This window comes from Scyliorhinus canicula, chromosome 23 (genome assembly GCF_902713615.1).
Source record: "Scyliorhinus canicula chromosome 23, sScyCan1.1, whole genome shotgun sequence".
NCBI classification, from domain to species: Eukaryota; Metazoa; Chordata; class Chondrichthyes; order Carcharhiniformes; family Scyliorhinidae; genus Scyliorhinus; species Scyliorhinus canicula.
The window spans coordinates 20,926,279-20,947,362 of NC_052168.1; the positions used below are offsets into that span (position 1 = coordinate 20,926,279).

The following is a 21,084-nucleotide window of genomic DNA, read 5'->3' on the forward strand; positions in this document are numbered from 1 at the left end:
CAACATTCTTGTAAATCTCCTCTGTACCCTTTCCAATGCTTCCACATCCTTCCTATAATGTGGCAACCAGAACTGCACACAATACTCCAAATGCGTCCGCACCAGAGTTTTGTACAACTGTAACATGACCTCATGGCTCCGAAACTCAATTCCTCTACCAATGAAAGCTAACACACCGTACGCCTTCTTAACAACCCTCTCAATCTGGGTGTCAACTTTCAGGGATCTATGGACATGGACACCGAGATCTCTCTGCTCGTCCACACTACCAAGAATCTTACCATTAGCCCAGTACTCTGCCTTCCTGTTATTCCTTCCAAAATGAATCACCTCACACTTTCCTGCATTAAACTCCATTTTCCACCTGTCAGCCCAGCTCTGCAGCTTATCTATGTCCCTTTGTAACTTGTAACATCCTTCTGCACTGTCCACAACTCCACCGACTTTAGTGACATCTGCAAATTTACTCACCCATCCTTCTACGGCCCCAAAACAGATCCTTGTGGCACACCACTAGTAACTGGACACCAGTCAGAGCATTTCCCATCAACCACCACCCTTTGTCTTCTATCAGCTAGCCAATTTCTGATCCAAACTGCTAAATCACCCTGAATCCCATGCCTCTGTATTTTCTGCAATAGCCTACCGTGGGGAACCTTATCAAACGCTTTACTGAAATCCATATACACCACATCAACTGCTTTACCCTCATCCACCTGTTTGGTCACCTTCTCAAAGAACTCAGTAAGGTTCGTGAGGCACGTCCTACCCTTCACAAAACCGTGTTGACTATCTCTAATCAAATTATTCCTTTCCAGATGATTATACATCCTATCTCTTATAAACCTTTCCAAGACTTTTCCCACAACAGAAGTAAGGCTCACTGGTCTATAGTTACCGGGGTTATCTCTACTCCCCTTCTTGAACAACGGGACAACATTTGCTATCCTCCAGTCTTCTGGCATTATTCCTGTAGACAAAGATGACTTAAAGATCAAAGCCAAAGGCTCAGCAATCTCCTCCCTAGCTTCCCTGAGAATCCTAGGATAAATCCCATCCGGCCCAGGGGACTTATCTATTTTCACACTTTCCAGAATCGCTAACACCTCCTCCTTATGAACCTCAAGCCCTTCTAGTCTAGTAGCCTGTATCTCAGTATTCTGCTCGACAACATTGTCTTTTTCCTGTGTGAATACAGACGAAAAATACTCATTTAGCACCTCTCCTATCTCCACGCACAACTTCCCACTACTGTCCTTGACTGGCCCTACTCTTACCCGAGTCATTATTTTATTCCTGACATATCTATAGAAAGCTTTAGGGTTATCCTTGATCCTACCTGCCAAATACTTCTCATGTCCTCTCCTGGCTCTTCTTAGCTCTCTCTTTAGAGCCTTCCTAGCTAACTTGTAACTCTCGAGCGCCCTAACTGAACCATCACGTCTCATCTTTACATAATCCTCCTTCTTCCTCTTGACAAGTATTTCAACTGCTTTAGTAAACCACGGTTCCCTCACTCGACCACTTCCTCCCTGCCTGACAGGTACACACATATGTCAAGGACATGCTGTTCCTTGAACAAGCTCCACATTTCCATTGTGCCCATACCCTGCAATTTCCCTCCCCATCTGATGCATCCTAAGTCTTGCCTCATCGCATCATAATTGCCTTTCCCCTAGCTATAACTCTTGCCTTGCGGTATATACCTATCCCTTTACATCACTAAAGTAAATGTAATCGAATTGTGGTCACTATCACCAAAGTGCTCACCTACATCTAAATCTAACACCTGGCCGGGTTCATTACCCAGTACCAAATCCAATATGGCCTCGCCTCTCGTTGGCCTATCTACATACTGCATCAGGAAACCCTCCTGCACACATTGGGCAAAAACGGACCCATCTAAAGTACTCGAACTATAGTGTATCCAGTCAATATTTGGAAAGTTAAATGCCCCCATAACAACTACCCTGTTACTTTTGCTCCTATCCAGAATCATCTTTGCAATTCTTTCCTCTACATCTCTGGAACTTTTCGGAGGCCTATTCTTTCCTGTTTCTAACCTCAGCCCATACTACCTCAGTATTCGAGTCCTCATTAAACATCCTTTCTGCCACCGTAATACTTGACTAGTAATGCCACCCCTCCCCCTCTCTTACCATCTTCCCTGAGCTTACTGAAATATCTAAACCCCGGCACCTGCAACAACCATTCCTGTCCCTGTTCTATCCATGTCTCCGAAATGGCCACAACATTGAAGTCCCAGGTACTAACCCATGCCGCAAGCTCACCCACTTTATTCCGGATGCTCCTGGCATTGAAGTAGACGCACTTTAGACCACCTTCCTTCCTGCCGGTACACTCCTGCAACTTTGAAACCTTACTCATGACCTCACTACTCTCAACCTCCTGTGTACTGGAGCTACAATTCAGGTTCCCAATCCTCTGCTGAACTAGTTTAAACCCTCCTGAAGAGCATTAGCAAACCTCCCTCCCCCCCCCCCCCCCCCCCCCCCTCCAGGATATTAGTACCCCTGTGGTCCAGGTGTAGACCATCCCGTTTGTAGACTACCCCAGAATGAGCCCCAATTGTCCAGGAACCTGAAACCCTCCCTCCTGCTCCATCTCTGCAACTGCTCTCTCTCCCTATTCCTCAACTCGCTAGCACGTGGCACGGGTAACAACCCAGAGATAACTCTGTTTGTCCTGGATCTAAGCTTCCACCCTAGCTCCCTGAATTCCTGCCTTACATCCCTATACCTTTTCCTACCTATGTCGTTGGTACCTATGTGGACCACGACTTGGGGCTGCTCCCCCTCCCCCTTAAGGATCCCGAAAGCACGATCCTCCACCACCGGCATCAGGGCCATGCACAGTCTCTTCACCTTATTCGGTTTCCCCACCTATATCTATAGCGATCGGGGTTCCTGTTTCATGAGTGATGAGCTGCGTCAGTTCTTGCTTAGCAAGGGCATCGCCTCCAGCAGGACGACCAGCTACAACCCCCGGGGAAATGGACAGGTGGAGAGGGAGAACGCGATGGTCTGGAAGGCTGTACTTCTTGCCTACGGTCTTGAAGTCTCCCAGTCTTCCGCTGGCAGGAGGTCCTCCCCGATGCACTCCACTCCATCCGGTCACTCCTGTGCACTGCCACCAATGAGACCCCTCACGAACGAATGTTTGTTTTCCCCAGGAAGTCCACCTCAGGGGTCTCGCTCCCATCCTGGCTGACAGTCCCAGGGCCCGTCCTCCTCCGGAAGCATGCAGGGAGCTGTAAATCAGATCCCCTGATCAAAAGGGTTCTTCTCCTCCATACCAACCCACAATATGCCTACGTGGCACATCATGACGGGTGACAGGACACAGTCTCCCTTTGGGATTTGGCTCCTTCATGTTCCCCAGTGACCATCACCACCACCCTGACCCCACACCATCTCCCTCCACCGCTATCCGGCTACTTCGGAATTTGGCACCCGCAGGCTCCCCAGTGACCATCACCACCACCCCCGCCCCTACACTGCACCCCCTCCACCGTTTCAACTACTGGACGAAGAAGAGGACGACACGCTTCCGGACACGCAGGTCTCGACACCAGTGCTCACACCACAGCCGGGACTGAGGCGATCACGGCGGAAGGTCAAAGCCCCGACAGACTCAATCTTTCAGTCCTCTTCACCCCCGCTGGACTGTTTTTTATTAACAGGGGGTGAATGTGGTGAACCACTGTTACTGTATTGTATATATTGTTTGTTGTCTCTGCTGACTCCGCCTGTGGCTCCTCCCCTCAGGCTCTGTATAAAGGTGGCCGACCTCTGTCCCTGCCCCAGTTCGGGATCAGTTGCCGGCGGGTTCTCGTTTAGCTTATTAAAGCCAGTTTTGTTCCACAACTCGTCTTTGTTATAATTGATGGCACATCAGGGACCTTGTCAAAAGCCTCACTGAAGTCCATGTAGACCACATCAACCACACTGCCGTCATCAACACACCTCGTCACCTCCTCAAAAAATTCAATCAAATTTTTGAACACGACCTCCCCTGACAAAGCCACGCTGACGATTCTTGATTAATCCTTCACAGCCTCTCCAAACAAATAACAAAGAACACAAAAAAGTACAGCACAGGAACAGGCCCTTTGGCCCTCCAAGCCTGCGCTGACCATTCTGCCCATCTAAACTGAAACCTTCTACAATTCCGAGGTCCGTATCCCTCTATCTCCATCCTATTTGTCAAGGCGCTCCATTAATCCTGTCCCTTAGAATCCTATCCAGTAATTTCCCTGTCACTGATGTGAGACTCACCACCCGGAATTAGCTGTTTTTTTCCCTACTTCCCTCCTTGAATAATGGAACCATGTTAGCTTCCTCCAGCCCTCAGGCACCTCTCCTGTGGCCAGAGAGGATTTGAAAATTAGCGTCGGAGCCCCTGTAATCTCCTCCTGTGCCTCACACAGCAGCTGAGGATACATGGAGGCCTGGATTCCCCAATAATGGGGCTATGTCCCCACTCCAGCATCAAAACGCGGGTATTTCACTCTGGACTTTTCCTGATGCAAGTCCAGAGTGATTCTCCAACCTGAGGGGGGACCAGCAGGGCCCCAGAGTCCTCCTTTGCAGCTCTGGCTCCCGATACGGGGCCCTGTATTTGTGGTCTGGAGTCTGCGCGTGTGCACGCCGGCCTGTGTCGGACATACCGCGCGACACGGCGTACTCACACCGCAGTCCGGCACCAAAAGGATAGGCCCCACCGAGATCGCGTGCGCCCGTGGATTAGTGGCCCCGATCACTAGCCTGGCCATCTGTGAAGCCCCCGCCCCAGCCCCCAAGGATTCCCCCGCCCCTACCAGGGCAGGCCCCACCCGGTGAAGGATCCCCCTGGTCCCCCCACCTGGGCAGCCGTGGACCGACTCCGCAGCCGCCGGTGCCCATTCCCGACAGGCAAAACGTGGTTAGAACCACGCCGTCGCGAACCCGACCAGTTTTCATCGGAGAATTGCTTCGGGGGCCTCTGTCAATGGCCCCCTAACCGTGCCACGCAGACCACGCACGTGCGATTTACGGTGATTCCCTGGAGAATCATGGGTGCGCCGTCGCACCGGATTTTAGTGACAAAGCCCATTCTCCGCCCCCGCGCCAAAATTGCGATTGGAGAATCCGGCCCCTCGTCTGAGCCTGGGGGATTTATCCACCTTTAAACACGCTAACACCTCCTCCCTCCCAATGATAATCTGTTCAATTATAACACAGCTCCCCTCACTGCTTCCTGTACCTACATTATCCTTCTCCATCGTGAACAAAATGCTCCTTTAATACCTCACTTCATGATAGTCCTTGTTATGAATCAGCAGAAATTGTGTTTGCATTTAGAAACTTGGTGACTAATTATTGGGCCGTCAAAGGGCCAAGACTTTGGGTATTTTTATAAGAATTCATGATTAATTCACTTGTGTTGTGACACCGGGGCCCATGGGGCTGGGATTGACCGCGCACTAACCCAGACTCCGGGATGTGGGGCTGGGATTGCCCGCGCACTAACCCTGGCTCCGGGATGTGGGGCTGGGATTGACCGCGCACTAACCCAGACTCCGGGATGTGGGGCTGGGATTGACCGCACACTAACCAGGACTCCGGGATGTGGGGCTGGGATTGACTGCACACTAACCCAGACTCCAGGGCCCTTGGGGCTGGGATTGACCGCGCACTAACCCAGACTCCGGGATGTGGGGCTGGGATTGACCGCGCACTAACCCAGACTCCAGGGCCCTTGGGGCTGGGATTGACCGCGCACTAACCCAGACTCCGGGATGTGGGGCTGGGATTGACCGTGCACTAACCCAGACTTCGGGATGTGGGGCTGGGATTGACCGCGCACTAACCCAGACTCCGGGGCCTGTGGGGCTGGGATTGACCGCGCACTAACCCAGACTCCGGGGCCTGTGGGGCTGGGATTGACCACACAGGGGCTGGTTTAGCTCACAGGGCTAATCGCTGGCTTTTAAAGCAGACCAAGCAGACCAGCAGCACGGTTCGATTCCGGTACCAGCCTCCCCGGACAGGTGCCGGAATGTGGCGACTAGGGACTTTTCACAGTAACTTAATTGAAGCCTACTCGTGACAATAAGCGATTTTCATTTCATTTCACTAACCCAGACTCCGGGATTTGCGGCTGGGATTGACCGTGCACTAACCCAGACTCCGGGATTTGCGGCTGGGATTGACCGCCCACTAACCCAGACTCCGGGGTGTGGGGCTGGAATTGACCGCGCACTAACCCAGACTCCGGGGTATGGGGCTGGGATTGACCGCGTACTAACCCAGACTCTGGGATGTGAGGCTGGGATTGACCACACACTAACCCAGACTCCGGGATGTGGGGTTGGAATTGACCGCGCACTAACCCAGACTCCGGGATTTTGTGCTGGGATTGACCGCACACTAACCCAGACTCCGGGATGTGGGGCTGGGATTGACCGCGCACTAACCCAGACTCCGGGGTGTGCGGCTGGGATTGACCGCGCACTAACCCAGACTCCGGGATGTGGGGCTGGGATTGACTGCGCACTAACCCAGACTCCGGGATGTGGGCCTGGGATTGACCGCGCACTAACCCAGACTCCGGGATGTGGGCCTGGGATTGACCATGAACTAACCCAGACTCCGGGTCCCTTCGGGCTGGGATTGACCGGACACTAACCCAGACTTCGGGATGTGGGGCTGGGATTTGCGCGCACTAACCCTGACTCTGGGATGTGGGGCTGGGATGGACCGTGAACTAACCCAGACTCCGGGATGTGGGGCTGGGATTGACCGCGCACTAACCCAGACTCCGGGATGTGAGGCTGGGATTGACCGCGCACTAACCCAGACTCCGGGATGTGGGGCTGGGATTGACCGCACACTAACCCAGACTCCGGGATGTGGGGCAGGGATTGACCGCGCACTAACCCAGACTCCGGGATGTGGGTTTGGGATTGACCGTGCACTAACCCAGACTCCGGGATGTGGGTTTGGGATTGACCGCGCACTAACGCAGACTCCGGGGTCTGTGGGGCTGGGATTGACCGCGCACTAAACCAGACTCCGGGATGTGGGTTAGGGATTGACCGCGCACTAACCCAGACTCCGGGATGTGGGTTTGGGATTGACCGCGCACTAACGCAGACTCCGGGGTCTGTGGGGCTGGGATTGACCGCGCACTAAACCAGACTCCGGGATGTGGGCCTGGGATTGACCGCTCACTAACCCAGACTCCGGGATGTGGGGCTGGGATTGACCGGACACTAACCCAGACTCCGGGGTATGGGGCTGGGATTGACCGCGCACTAACCCAGACTCTGGGATGTGAGGCTGGGATTGACCACACACTAACCCAGACTCCGGGATGTGGGGTTGGAATTGACCGCGCACTAACCCAGACTCCGGGATTTTGTGCTGGGATTGACCGCACACTAACCCAGACTCCGGGATGTGGGGCTGGGATTGACCGCGCACTAACCCAGACTCCGGGGTGTGCGGCTGGGATTGACCGCGCACTAACCCAGACTCCGGGATGTGGGGCTGGGATTGACTGCGCACTAACCCAGACTCCGGGATGTGGGCCTGGGATTGACCGCGCACTAACCCAGACTCCGGGATGTGGGCCTGGGATTGACCATGAACTAACCCAGACTCCGGGTCCCTTCGGGCTGGGATTGACCGGACACTAACCCAGACTTCGGGATGTGGGGCTGGGATTTGCGCGCACTAACCCTGACTCTGGGATGTGGGGCTGGGATGGACCGTGAACTAACCCAGACTCCGGGATGTGGGGCTGGGATTGACCGCGCACTAACCCAGACTCCGGGATGTGAGGCTGGGATTGACCGCGCACTAACCCAGACTCCGGGATGTGGGGCTGGGATTGACCGCACACTAACCCAGACTCCGGGATGTGGGGCTGGGATTGACCGCGCACTAACCCAGACTCCGGGATGTGGGTTTGGGATTGACCGCGCACTAACCCAGACTCCGGGATGTGGGTTTGGGATTGACCGCGCACTAACGCAGACTCCGGGGTCTGTGGGGCTGGGATTGACCGCGCACTAAACCAGACTCCGGGATGTGGGTTTGGGATTGACCGCGCACTAACCCAGACTCCGGGATGTGGGTTTGGGATTGACCGCGCACTAACGCAGACTCCGGGGTCTGTGGGGCTGGGATTGACCGCGCACTAAACCAGACTCCGGGATGTGGGCCTGGGATTGACCGCTCACTAACCCAGACTCCGGGATGTGGAGCTGGGATTGACCGCGCACTAACCCAGACTCCGGGATGTGGGTCTGGGATTGACCGCGCACTAACCCAGACTCCGGGATGTGGAGCTGGGATTGATCGCGCACTAACCCAGACTCCGGGATGTGGGTCTGGGATTGACCGCGCACTAACCCAGACTCCGGGATGTGGGGCTGGGATTGACCGCACACTAACCCAGACTCCGGGATGTGGGGCTGGGATTGACCGCGCACTAACCCAGACTCCGGGATGTGGGTTTGGGATTGACCGCGCACTAACCCAGACTCCGGGATGTGGGTTTGGGATTGACCGCGCACTAACGCAGACTCCGGGGTCTGTGGGGCTGGGATTGACCGCGCACTAAACCAGACTCCGGGATGTGGGTTTGGGATTGACCGCGCACTAACCCAGACTCCGGGATGTGGGTTTGGGATTGACCGCGCACTAACGCAGACTCCGGGGTCTGTGGGGCTGGGATTGACCGCGCACTAAACCAGACTCCGGGATGTGGGCCTGGGATTGACCGCTCACTAACCCAGACTCCGGGATGTGGAGCTGGGATTGACCGCGCACTAACCCAGACTCCGGGATGTGGGTCTGGGATTGACCGCGCACTAACCCAGACTCCGGGATGTGGAGCTGGGATTGATCGCGCACTAACCCAGACTCCGGGATGTGGGTCTGGGATTGACCGCGCACTAACCCAGACTCCGGGATGTGGGGCTGGGATTGACCGCGCACTAACCCAGACTCCGGGGTATGGGGCTGGGATTGGCCGTGCACTAACCCAGACTCCGGGGTGTGGGGCTGGGATTGACCGCGCACTAACCCAGACTCCGGGATGTGGGGCTGGGATTGGCCGTGCACTAACCCAGACTCCGGGGCCCGTGGGGCTGGGATTGACCGCGCACTAACCCAGACTCCGGGATGCGGGGCTGGGATTGACCGCGCACTAACCTGGACTCCGGGATGTGGGTCTGGGATTGACCGCGCACTAACCCAGACTCCGGGTTGTGGGGCTGGGATGGACCGCGCACTAACCCAGACTCCGGGATGTGGGGCTGGGATTGACCGCGCACTAAACCAGACTCCGGGATGTGGGGCTGGGATTGACCGCGCACTAACCCAGACTCCGGGATGTGCGGCTGGGATGGACCGTGCACTGAAGCAGAACGTCCAGCTTTGTCCTTTTCCATAACGACCTTAAAGCTTCTGTGAATGAACAGATTGATGAGAACACGGAAAGGCGACTGATCGCGGAGTCGGGAGGTGGGGGGGTGTGAAAAATCAGATGAAACAATTGCAGATTGCTACTACTGAATCCAATAAGGAATTCAGTAGAAAGGTTTTCAGTCAGAGCAATTGAGGGAAATGGTCATAAGTACATGAGGGAGAAATGCTTCTCGGAATTTAGAATTTAGAACAGTACAGCACAGAACAGGCCCTTCGGCCCTCGATGTTGTGCCGAGCAATGATCACCCTACTCAAACTCACGTATCCACCCTATACCTGTAACCCAATAACTCCCCCTTAACCCTACTTCTTAGGACACTACGGGCAATTTAGCATGGCCAATCCACCTAACCCGCACATCTTTGGACTGTGGGAGGAAACCGGAGCACCCGGAGGAAACCCACGCACACACGGGGAGGACGTGCAGACTCCGCACAGACAGTGACCCAGCCGGGAACCGAACCTGGGACCCTGGAGCTGTGAAGCATTGATGCTAACCACTATGCTACCGTGCTGCCCCTTGCTACCGTGCTAATGTGCTAATGTGTCAATAGTTCTGTGTACGGAGAATTGGGTGCAGCAGCAACACTCCTTTCCCAGGGCTCCCCATCCCTAACACTCCATTCTCCACGTGACTCTGATCTCCTGAAGGTTCTGTCCACCAAATCTCTGAATTAACCCTCTAATTTCCATTCCGGTTCAAACCTTCCGTCACTCTTGAAGGAAGATATGGAAGCGCTATTCCCTCTGGTCAGTACTGCCCCTTGCACTTAGCAACATCATCTCAAAGGCCTCCTCCTCCAGAATAGTCAGACTTTAATTTGCACCCCTTCATAATATTCAGTCAGGACGTCACATCAGAATGTGTACTAATCAAACAAGTGTAGATGAGGCAGAAATGCATGTCCTGGTGATTATCTAATGCCTGTCCTGGTGAGAATCGAGTCAAATGACGTTAATCACAGGTATTTATGTTTCAGTGAGAGTGGAAATCTGTCGTTGTTATTTTAAGGCACAGAGACAGGAATGGAATATTGTGGAATGCACAGATACCAGCCGGATTCTGACATGATCAGCCAGGAATGCTGACTGCCTCCCTCGCCACTGAGTCACAAGAAATGGCTCGAGGTCACACTCCAGAGCTGCAACACAAAACGGTAAATTGTCAGAGGGAGTGCTGCACTGCCAGGGAGAGCGCTACAATGGCAGAGGGAGCGCTGCACTGTCAGAGGGAGCGCTACACTGTCGGGGGGAGCGCTGCACTGTCGGGGGGAGCGCTGCAATGGCAGAGGGAGAGCTGCACTGCCAGGGAGAGAGCTGCAATGGCAGAGGGAGCGCTGCAATGGCAGAGGGAGCGCTGCACTGTAAAAGGGAGCGCTGCACTGTCAGGGAGAGTGCTGCACTGTCAGAGGAAACGCTGCACTGTCAAAGGGAGCACTGCACTGTAAAAGGGAGCGCTGCACTGTCAGAGATATTGCTGCACTGTCAGAGGGAGTGCTGCACTGTCAGGGGGAGCGGTGCACTGGCAGAGGGAGCACAGCACTGTCAGAGTGAGTGCTGCACTGTAGGAGGGAGTGCTGCACTGTCAGAGGGAGCGCTGCACTGTCAGAGTGAGTGCTGCACTGTCTGAGGGAGCACAGCACTGTCAGAGGGAGCGCTGCACTGTCTGATGGAGCACAGCACTGTCAGAGTGAGGGCTGCACTGTCAGAGGGAGCGCTGCACTGTCGGGGGGAGGACTGCACTGTCAGAGGGAGCACGTCACTGTCAAAGTGAGCGATTCACTGTCAGAGGGAGCACTTCACTGTCAGAGGGAGCACTGCACTGTTAAAGAGAGAGCTGCACTGTCAGAGGGAGTGCTGCACTGTCAGAGGGAGTGCTGCACTGTCAGAGATATTGCTGCACTGTCAGAGGGATTGCTGCACTGTCACAGGGAGCGCTGCACTGTCAGGGGGAGTGCTGCAATGTCAGAGGGAGAGCTGCACTGTCAGAGGGAGCACTGCACTGTCAGAAGTCCTCCACTGACAGAACGAGAGCTGCACTGTCAGGGGGAGTGCTGCGCTGTCAGAGGGAATACTGCACTGTCAGAGGGAGCGCTGCAGTGTCAAAGGGAGCGGTGCAATGTCAGAGGGAGCGCTGCACTGTCAGAGGGAGCACCGCACAGTCAGAGGGAGTGCTGCACTGTCAGAGGGAGTGCTGCACTGTCAGAGGGAGCACCGCACAGTCAGAGGGAGTGCTGCACTGTCAGAGGGAGTGCTGCACTGTCAGAGGGAGCACCGCACAGTCAGAGGGAGTGCTGCACTGTCAGAGGGAGCACCGCACAGTCAGAGGGAGTGCTGCACTTTCAGAGGGAGCACTGCACTGTCAGATGGAGTGCTGCACTGTCAAAGGGAGCGCTGCATTATCAGTGGGAGCACTGCACTGTCAGAAGGAGTGCTGCACTGTCAGAGGGAGCGCTGCACTGTTAGAGGGAGAACTTCACTGTCATGGCGAGTGCTGCACTGTCAGAGGGAGCACTACACTGTCAGAGGGAGCACTGCACAGTTAGGGGGAGAAGTGCACTGTCAAAGTTAGCGCTGCACTGTCAGTGAGTGCTCCACTGTCAGGGGGAGCGCTGCACTGTCAGAGGGAGCGCTGCACTCTGAGGGGGAGTGCTGCACTGTCAGAGGGAGCGCTGCACTGTCAGAGGGAGCACCGCACTCTGAGGGGGAGTGCTGCACTGTCAGAGGTAGAGCTGCACTGTCAGAGGGAGCACTGCACTGTCAGAGGGAATGCTGCACTGTCAGAGGGAGTGCTGCACTGTCAGAGGGAGTGCTGCACTGTCAGAGGGAGCACTGCACTCTCAGAGGCAGAGCTGCACTGTCAGTGGGATCGCTGCACTGTCAGAGGGAGCGCTGCACGGTGAGAGGGTGCGCTGCACTGTCAGATGGAGCACTGCACTGTCAGAAGGAGTGCCGTACTATCAGAGGGAGTGCTGTACTGTCAGAGGGAGCACTGCACTGTCAGAGCGAGAGCAGCACTGTCATGGGGAGTGCTGTAATGTCGGAGGGAGCGCTGCACTTTCAGAGGGAGTGCTGCACTATCTGAGGGAGCACTGCACTGTCAGAGGGAGTGCTGCACTGTCAGAGGGAGCAATGCACTGTCACAGGGAGCAATGCACTGTCAGAGGGAGGGCTGCACTGTCAGAGAAAGCTCTGCACTGTCAGAGCGAGAGCGGCACTGTCAGAGGGAGCGCTGCAATGTCAGAAGGAGCGCTGCACTGTCGGATGGAGCACTGCACTGTCGGATGGAGCACTGCACTGTCAGAGGGAGTGCTGCACTGTCAGAGGGAGTGCTGCACTGTCAGAGGGAGTGCTGCACTCTCAGAGGCAGCCCTCACTATCAGAGGGAGCACAGCACTGTCAGACGGAGTGCTGCACTGCCAGGGGAATGCTGCAATGTCAGAAGGAGCGCTGCACTGTCAGAAGGAGCACTGCACTGTCAGAGGGATTGCCGTACTATCAGAGGGAGCACTGCACTGTCAGAGGGAGTGCTGCACTGTCAGAGGGAGCGCTGCATTATCAGTGGGAGCACTGCACTGTCAGAAGGAGTGCTGCACTGTCCCAGGGAGCGCAGCACTGTGAGAGGGAGCGCTGCACTGTCAGAGGCAGAGCTGCACTGTCAGAGGGAGCGCTGCACTGTCAGAGGGAGCGCTGCACTCTCAGAGGGAGCGCTGCACTGTCAGAGGGAGAGCTGCACTGTCAGAGGGAGCGCTGCACTGTCAGAGGGAGCGCTGCACTGTCAGAGGGAGTGCTGCACTGCGAGAGGGAGTGCTACACTGTCAGAGGGAGCGCTGCACTGTCAGAGGGAGCGCTGCACTGTCAGGTGGAGCACTGCACTGTCAGCCGGAGTGCTGCACTGTCGGATGGAGCACTGCACTGTCAGAGGTAGTGCTGCACTGTCAGAGGGAGTGCTGCACTGTCAGAGGGAGCAATGCACTGTCAAAGGGAGTGCTGCACGGTGAGAGGGTGCGCTGCTCTGTCAGAGGTAGTGCTGCACTGTCAGACGGAGTGCTGCACTGTCCGAGGGAGCGCAGCACTGTCAGAGGGAGCGCTGCACTGTTAGAGGGAGAACTTCACTGTCATGGCGAGTGCTGCACTGTCAGAGGGAGCACTACACTGTCAGAGGGAGCACTGCACAGTTAGGGGGAGAAGTGCACTGTCAAAGTTAGCGCTGCACTGTCAGTGAGTGCTCCACTGTCAGGGGGAGCGCTGCACTGTCAGAGGGAGCGCTGCACTCTGAGGGGGAGTGCTGCACTGTCAGAGGGAGCGCTGCACTGTCTGAGGGATTGCTGCACTGTCAGAGGGAGTGCTGCACTGTCGGATGGAGCACTGCACTGTCAGAGGGAGCGCTGCACTGTCAGAGGTAGCGCTGCACTGTGAGAGGGAGTGCTGCACTGTCAGAGGGAGCGCTGCACTGTCAGAGGGAGCACTGCACTCTCAGAGGCAGAGCTGCACTGTCAGAGGGAGCGCTGCACTGTCAGAGGGAGTGCTGCACTGCGAGAGGGAGCACTGCACTGTCAGAGGGAGCGCTGCACTGTCAGAGGGAGCACTGCACTCTCAGAGGCAGAGCTGCACTGTCAGAGGGAGCGCTGCACTGTCAGAGGGAGTGCTGCACTGCGAGAGGGAGCACTGCACTGTCAGAGGGAGTGCTGAACTGTCGGATGGAGCACTGCACTGTCAGAGGTAGTGCTGCACTGTCAGAGGGAGTGCTGCACTGTCAGAGGTAGTGCTGCACTGTCAGAGGGAGTGCTGCACTGTCAGAGGGAGCAATGCACTGTCAAAGGGAGTGCTGCACTTTCAGAGGGAGCGCCACACTGTCAGAGGGATCGCTGCACTGTCAGAGGGAGCGCTGCACTGTCAGAAGGAGTGCCGTACTATCAGAGGGAGTGCTGCACTGTCAGAGGGAGCACTGCACTGTCAGAGCGAGAGCAGCACTGTCATGGGGAGGGCTGTAATGTCGGAGGGAGCGCTGCACTGACAGAGCGAGCACTGCACTTTCAGAGGGAGTGCTGCACTATCTGAGGGAGCACTGCACTGACAGAGGGAGCAATGCACTGTCAGAGGGAGCGCTGCACTGTCAGAGGGAGCGCTGCACTGTCAGAGGGAGCAATGCACTGTCAGAGGGAGCGCTGCACTGTCAGAGGGAGCAATGCACTGTCACAGGGAGCAATGCACTGTCAGAGGGAGGGCTGCACTGTCAGAGGGAACACTGCACTGTCAGACCGAGGGCGGCACTGTCAGAGGGAGCGCTGCACTGTCAGAGGGAGCACTGCACTGTCGGATGGAGCACTGCACTGTCAGAGGGAGTGCTGCACTGTCAGAGGGAGTGCTGCACTGTCAGAGGGAGTGCTCCACTGTCAGAGGCAGCCCTCACTATCAGAGGGAGCACTGCACTGTCAGACGGAGTGCTGCACTGCCAGGGGAATGCTGCAATGTCAGAAGGAGCGCTGCACTGTCAGAGGGAGCACTGCACTGTCAGAGGGAGCACTGCACTGTAAGAGGGAGTGCTGCACTGTCAGTGGGAGCGCTGCATTATCAGTGGGAGCACTGCACTGTCAGAAGGAGTGCTGCACTGTCAGGGGTTGTGCTGCACTGTCCGAGGGAGCGCAGCACTGTCAGAGGGAGCGCTGCACTGTCAGAGGGAGTGCTACACTGTCAGAGGGAGTACTACACTGTCAGAGGTAGCACTGCACTGTCAGAGGGAGCGCTGCACTGTCAGAGTGAGAACTGCACTGTCAGAGGGAGCGTTGCACTGTCAGAGGGAGCGCTGCACTGTCAGAGTGAGCACTGCACTGTCAGAGGGAGCGCTGCTGTGTCAGAGGAAGCGCCGCACTGTCAGAGGGAGCACCGCGCTGTCAGGGGGAGCACTGCACTGTCAGGGGGAGCACTGCACTGTCAGAGGGAGTGCTGCACTGTCAGAGGGAGAGCTGCACTGTCAGGGGAGGTGCTGCACTGTCAGGGGGAGCGCTGCACTCTCAGAGGGAACGCTGCAGCGACAGAGGGAGCACTGCACTGTCAGTGGGATTGCTGCACTATCAGAGGGAGCGCTGCACTGTCAGAGGGAGCGCTGCACTGTCAGAGGGAGCGCTGCACTCTCAGGGGGAGCACTGCACTGTCAGAGGGAGCACTGCACTGTCAGAGGGAGCGCTGCACTCTCAGGGGGAGCACTGCACTGTCAGAGGGTAGCGCCGCACTGTCAGAGGGAGCGCTGCACTGTCAGAGGGAGCGCTGCACTGTCAGAGGGAGCGCTGCACTGTCAGAGGGAGCGCTGCACTCTCAGGGGGAGCACTGCACTGTCAGAGGGAGCACTGCACTGTCAGGGGGAGCGCTGCACTCTCAGGGGGAGCACTGCACTGTCAGAGGGAGCGCCGCACTCTCAGGGGGATCACTGTACTGTCAGAGGGAGCACTGCACTGTCAGAGGTAGTGCTGCATTGTCAGAGGCGGCGCTGCACTGACATTGAGAGGGGTGCACTGTGAGAGGGAGTGCTGCACTGTGAGAGGGATTGCTGCACTGTCAGAGGGAGCGCTGCACTGTCAGAGGGAGTGCTGCACTGCGAGAGGGAGCACTGCACTGTCAGAGGAAGCGCTGCACTCTCAGGTGGAGCACTGCACTGTCAGACGGAGTGCTGCACTGTCGGATGGAGCACTGCACTGTCAGAGGGAGTGCTGCACTGTCAGAGGGAGTGCTGCACTGTCAGAGGGAGTGCTGCACTGTCAGAGAGAGCACTGCACGGTCAGAGCGAGGGCTGCACTGTCAGGGGGAGCACTGCACTGTCAGAGCGAACACTGTACTCTCAGACGGAGTGCTCACAGTCAGAGTGAGTGCAGCACTATCATAGGGAGCACTGCTCTTTCAGAGGAAGTGCTGCACTGTCAGAGGGAGCACTGCGCTGTCAGAGAGAGCGCTGCACTGTCAGTGGGAGTGCTGCACTAACAGAGGGATGACTTCACTGTCAGAGTGTGTGCTGCACTGTCAGAGGGAGCACGGCACTGTCAGAGGGAGCGCTGCACTTTCAGAGGGAGCGCTGCACTGTCAGAGGGAGCACGGCACTGTCAGAGGGAGCGCTGCACTTTCAGAGGGAGCACTGCACTGTCAGAGGGAGCACGGCACTGTGAGAGGAAGTGCTGCACTGTCAGAGGGAGCATGGCACTGTCAGAGGGAGCACTGCACTGTCAAGGGGTGTGCCCCACTGTCAGAGGGAGTGCTGCACTGTCAAGGGGTGTGCCCCACTGTCAGAGGGAGTGCTGCACTGTCAGAAGGAGCACTGCACTGTCAAAGTTAGCGCTGCTCTGTCAGAGGGAGTGCTCCACTGTCAGGGGGAGCGCTGCACTGAGAGGGAGTGCTGCTCTGTCAGAGTGAGCACTGCACTGTCAGAGAGAGCACTGCACTGTCAGAGGGAGTGCCGCACTCTCAGGGGGAGCACTGTACTGTTAGAGGGAGCACTGTACTGTCAGAGGGAGAACTGCACTGTCAGAGGGAGCGCTGTACTGTCAGAGGGAGCACCGCGCTGTCAGGGGGAGCACTGCACTGTCAGAGGGAGTGCTGCACTGTCAGAGGGAGAGCTGCACTGTCAGAGGAGGTGCTGCACTGTCAGGGGGAGCGCTGCACTCTCAGAGGGAACGCTGCAGCGACAGAGGGAGCACTGCACTGTCAGTGGGATTGCTGCACTATCAGAGGGAGTGCTGCACTGTCAGAGGGAGCACTGCACTATCAGAGGGAGCACTGCACTGTCAGAGTGAGCACTGCACTGTCAGAGGGAGCACTGCACTGTCAGAGGGAGTGCTGCACTCTCAGGGGGAGCACTGCACTGTCAGAGGGAGCGCCGCAGTGTCAGGGGGATCACTGTACTGTCAGAGGGAGAACTGCACTGTCAGAGGGAGCGCTGCACTGTCAGAGGGAGCACTGCACTGTCAGAGGTAGTGCTGCGCTGTGAGAGGGAGTGCTGCACTGTCAGAGGGAGTGCCGCACTCTCAGGGGGAGCACTGCACTGTCAGAGGGAGCGCTGCACTGTCAGAGGGAACACTGCACTGTCAGAGGGAGAACTGCACTGTCAGTGGGAGCGAAGCACTGTCAGAGGGATTGCTGCACTGTCAGAGGGAGCGCTGCACTGTCAGAGGGAACGCTGCACTGTCAGAGGGAGTGCCGCACTGTCAGATGCAGCGCTGCACTGTCAGAGGGAGCCCCGCACTGTCAGAGGGAGTGCTGCACCTCAGGGGGAGCGCTGCACTGTCAGAGGGAGCGCTGCACTATCTGTGGGAGCATTGCACTGTCAGAGGGAGCCCCGCACTGTCAGAGGGAGCGCTGCACCTCAGGGGGAGCGCTGCACTGTCAGAGGGAGCGCTGCACTATCTGTGGGAGCACTGCACTGTCAGAGGGAGCGCTGCACTTTCAGGGGGAGCGCTGCACTGTCAGTGATTTTAAAATGTAATCATTTCTTCTTGCTCCTTTGAAAGCACTTTGGACAGGAGCTTTGATATGAATAATCGACATGTTCACAGTTAAATTACAGCTGCAGGAATATACCCACCTCGTGAAAGTGACTCTGCTTTCTGATTTTCCCTCTTGTTGTTCCAGTTGAAGAGGATGTTTCCAATTCCAGCTCTGTGGGATTCTCTCCAATGGGAAAGGCTGGAATTGTGTACATGAATGACATATTCACAGTGCAAAGATATATTTTGCAGGTTATGACTATGGGGATTTGTAAGGAGGACGAGCAGACTGTGTGGGGAACATCGATCTCCAGGAGGCTTCCAGGGGTCAGGTTAAAGCAGGTGGAATGCGGGACAAACGGGCAGGAGGAGATCAATGAGTCTGGTTCCCAACGCTCCAGGATCGGCCTGGAGTCTCCGAGGATTGAAGATCGATCTCCGGGACACCACTGTGTCTGACCCTGGAGAAAAATCATCAGGATATTCATCCCAGTTTCGGCTTTGTCAGGTTCTGTGAATCCCTCTGACTGTCAATACTCTGAAAGTTTCTGCCATTTATTGTATATTTCCCACCTGTATTCGACCTTTCAAAATGCATTACCTCACATTTGACGGATTAAACTACATCTGCCATCTCTCATTTGTGTTCCAATTTGACGATTTTCTCCGGGTAAAGGTTTTGTTTATTTAATATTATCCCACAATCCTTTCACTCGGGGAGGTTGTTTTCCTTGGAGCAGAGGAGACTGAGGGGGGGGGGGGGGGGGGGGGGGTCGTGATTGAGGTGTATAAAATTATGAGGGACACAGATCGAGTAGACAGGAAGAAACCTTCCCCTTGGTGGAGGGGTCAATGAGCAGGGGGCATGGATATAAGGTAAGGGGCTGGAGGTTTAATGGGGATGTGAGGAAAAACCTTTTAACCCAGAGGGTGGTGGGAGTCTGGAACTCGCTGCCTGAAAGGGAGGTGGAGGCAGGGACCCTCACAACATTTCAGAAGATGTGCACTTGCGATCCCCAGGGAGACAAGGCTATGGACCAAGCGATGGATAAATTAGGTGGTTGTTTTTGACCGGTGCAGATGCGATTCGCTGAAGGGCCTTTTCTGTGCTGTAGACCTCGCTGACTCTCTGACTCTGGAAGCTGAGCTATTGTTGCAGGTAGGGAACATACAGTGAATGGTAGAATCCGCAAGAGTATTGAAAGTCAGAGAGATCTAGGTGTACAGGTCCACAGGTCACTGAAAGGGGCAACACAGGTGGAGAAGGTAGTCAAGAAGGCATACTGCATGCTTGCCTTCATTGGCCGGGGCATTGAGTATAAGAATTGGCAAGTCATGTTGCAGCTGTATAGAACCTTAGTTAGGCCACACTTGGAGTATAGTGTTCAATTCTGGTCGCCACACTACCAGAAGGATGTGGAGGCTTTAGAGAGGGTGCAGAAGAGATTTACCAGGATGTTGCCTGGTATGGAGGGCATTAGCTATGAGAAGCGGTTGAATAAACTCGGTTTGTTCTCACTGGAACGATGGAGGTTGAGGTGCGAACTGATAGAGGTCTACAAAATTATGAGGGGCAGAGACAGAGTGGATAGTCAGAGGCTTTTCCCCAGGGTAGAGGGGTCAATTGCTAGGAGACATAGGTTTAAGGTACGAGGGGCAATGTTTAAAGGAGATGTACGAGGTACGTTTTTTACACAGCGGGTAGTGGGTGCCTGGAACTCGCTGCCGGAGGAGGTGGTGGAAGCAGGGACGATAGTGACATTTAAGGGGCATCTTGACAAATACATGAATAGGATGGGAATAGAGGGATACGGACCCAGGAAGTGTAGAAAATTTTAGTTTAGACGGGCAGCATGGTCGGCACAGCGTTGGAGGGCCGAAGGGCCTGTTCCTGTGCCGTACTTTTCTTTGCTCTTTGTTCTTTGACCGACTCCCATCAGGACGGAGCGACCATCTGTTCCTGCGTTTGCTCATGGTTGGCCTCTCTCTCGTGGCCTTCACTGCGGCAGCTGTGACCTCTCCTCCATGGCCTGCCAGTCCCTCTCTCAGGTCCTCTCCCCATTCACCACATCCCCATCCCAGGTTGGGATAAATGTGGCTTCTCGTCCTTGCGGAATAACATCACTGAGTCCCTTCCAATCACAAAGGAGACTTTACCTCTGCAGCGAGCTCCGTCTCCTGGCAACAACCATCTGTTCCAGATGTTCATTGCGCTGTGTGCAAACCAGAAGAAACAGTTGCATTTGTGCGGCACCCTTCACAACATCAGGATATCCACAAATGCTTTAAAAGTATTTCACAGGCTGCCAAGAGTAGTTACTGCTTAAAATGTAGAAAATGTGCACTAGATAGTGCACAGCAAGTGACCACACGAGTCAATCATCAGATAGTTTCTTTCAGCTGTTTGAGGGATGAATGTTGGCCGGGAATCTGGAGAGATGAATCTCCAGTTCTTCCTCAAAAGAGTCCCTTGGGAACTTGCCTGTTCACCTAAGAGAGCTGGGGGAGGAAGTGATCCATCTTAAAACATTTGTCTTAAATTTGCTCCCCACAACCTCGACCCTCCCTCCCATTGGCATCTGAAAACATTGGTCGAGGATTTTCTTGAGGTGTTTCCAGGCTGTGAGCAGATTTTTATCTTATTCTGTTCTGATGATGAGGAAAGAAACGAGGGAATTACTCCCAAATGTTGGGCATTAAATCAGACCGGAGTTGTATATTTTAAAATGGACACACTCCCCGAATGTGGCTGGGAATGTGCAGTCTGCCCCGGCAGGGATGGCCGATGTGTATCTCAAAGGGACAGTGTTTTCCCCCGTGTTCCCAGACAAGGCCATTCCAAAAGAATGCAGAGACTGATTGCTATCTCCGGTGAAGACAAAGGGACATAATGCCCATCGCATCTCAAGAGATCCTGGGCGACATTTTCAACACTCCATCAGGCAGCACGGTAGCACAGTGGTTAGCACTTCTGCCACACAGCTCCAAGGTCCCAGGTTCAATTCCGGCTTGGGTCACTGTCTGTGCGGAGTCTGCACATCCTCCCCGTGTGTGCGTGGGTTTCCTCCGGGTGCTCCGGTTTCCTCCCACAGTCCAAGATGTGCAGGTTAGGT

General features: G+C 55.5%; 1 long non-coding RNA gene across 1 annotated transcript; it reads left to right on the forward strand.

Annotated features, from left to right (window-relative positions):
- Nucleotides 1-10,450: 10,450 nt before the first annotated feature.
- On the forward strand, nt 10,451-18,608 carry LOC119956608. Its single transcript, XR_005458656.1, has 2 exons — nt 10,451-10,657; nt 18,117-18,608. It is a non-coding gene; the product is annotated as an uncharacterized LOC119956608 (long non-coding RNA).
- The last annotated feature ends 2,476 nt before the right edge of the window (nt 18,609-21,084 follow it).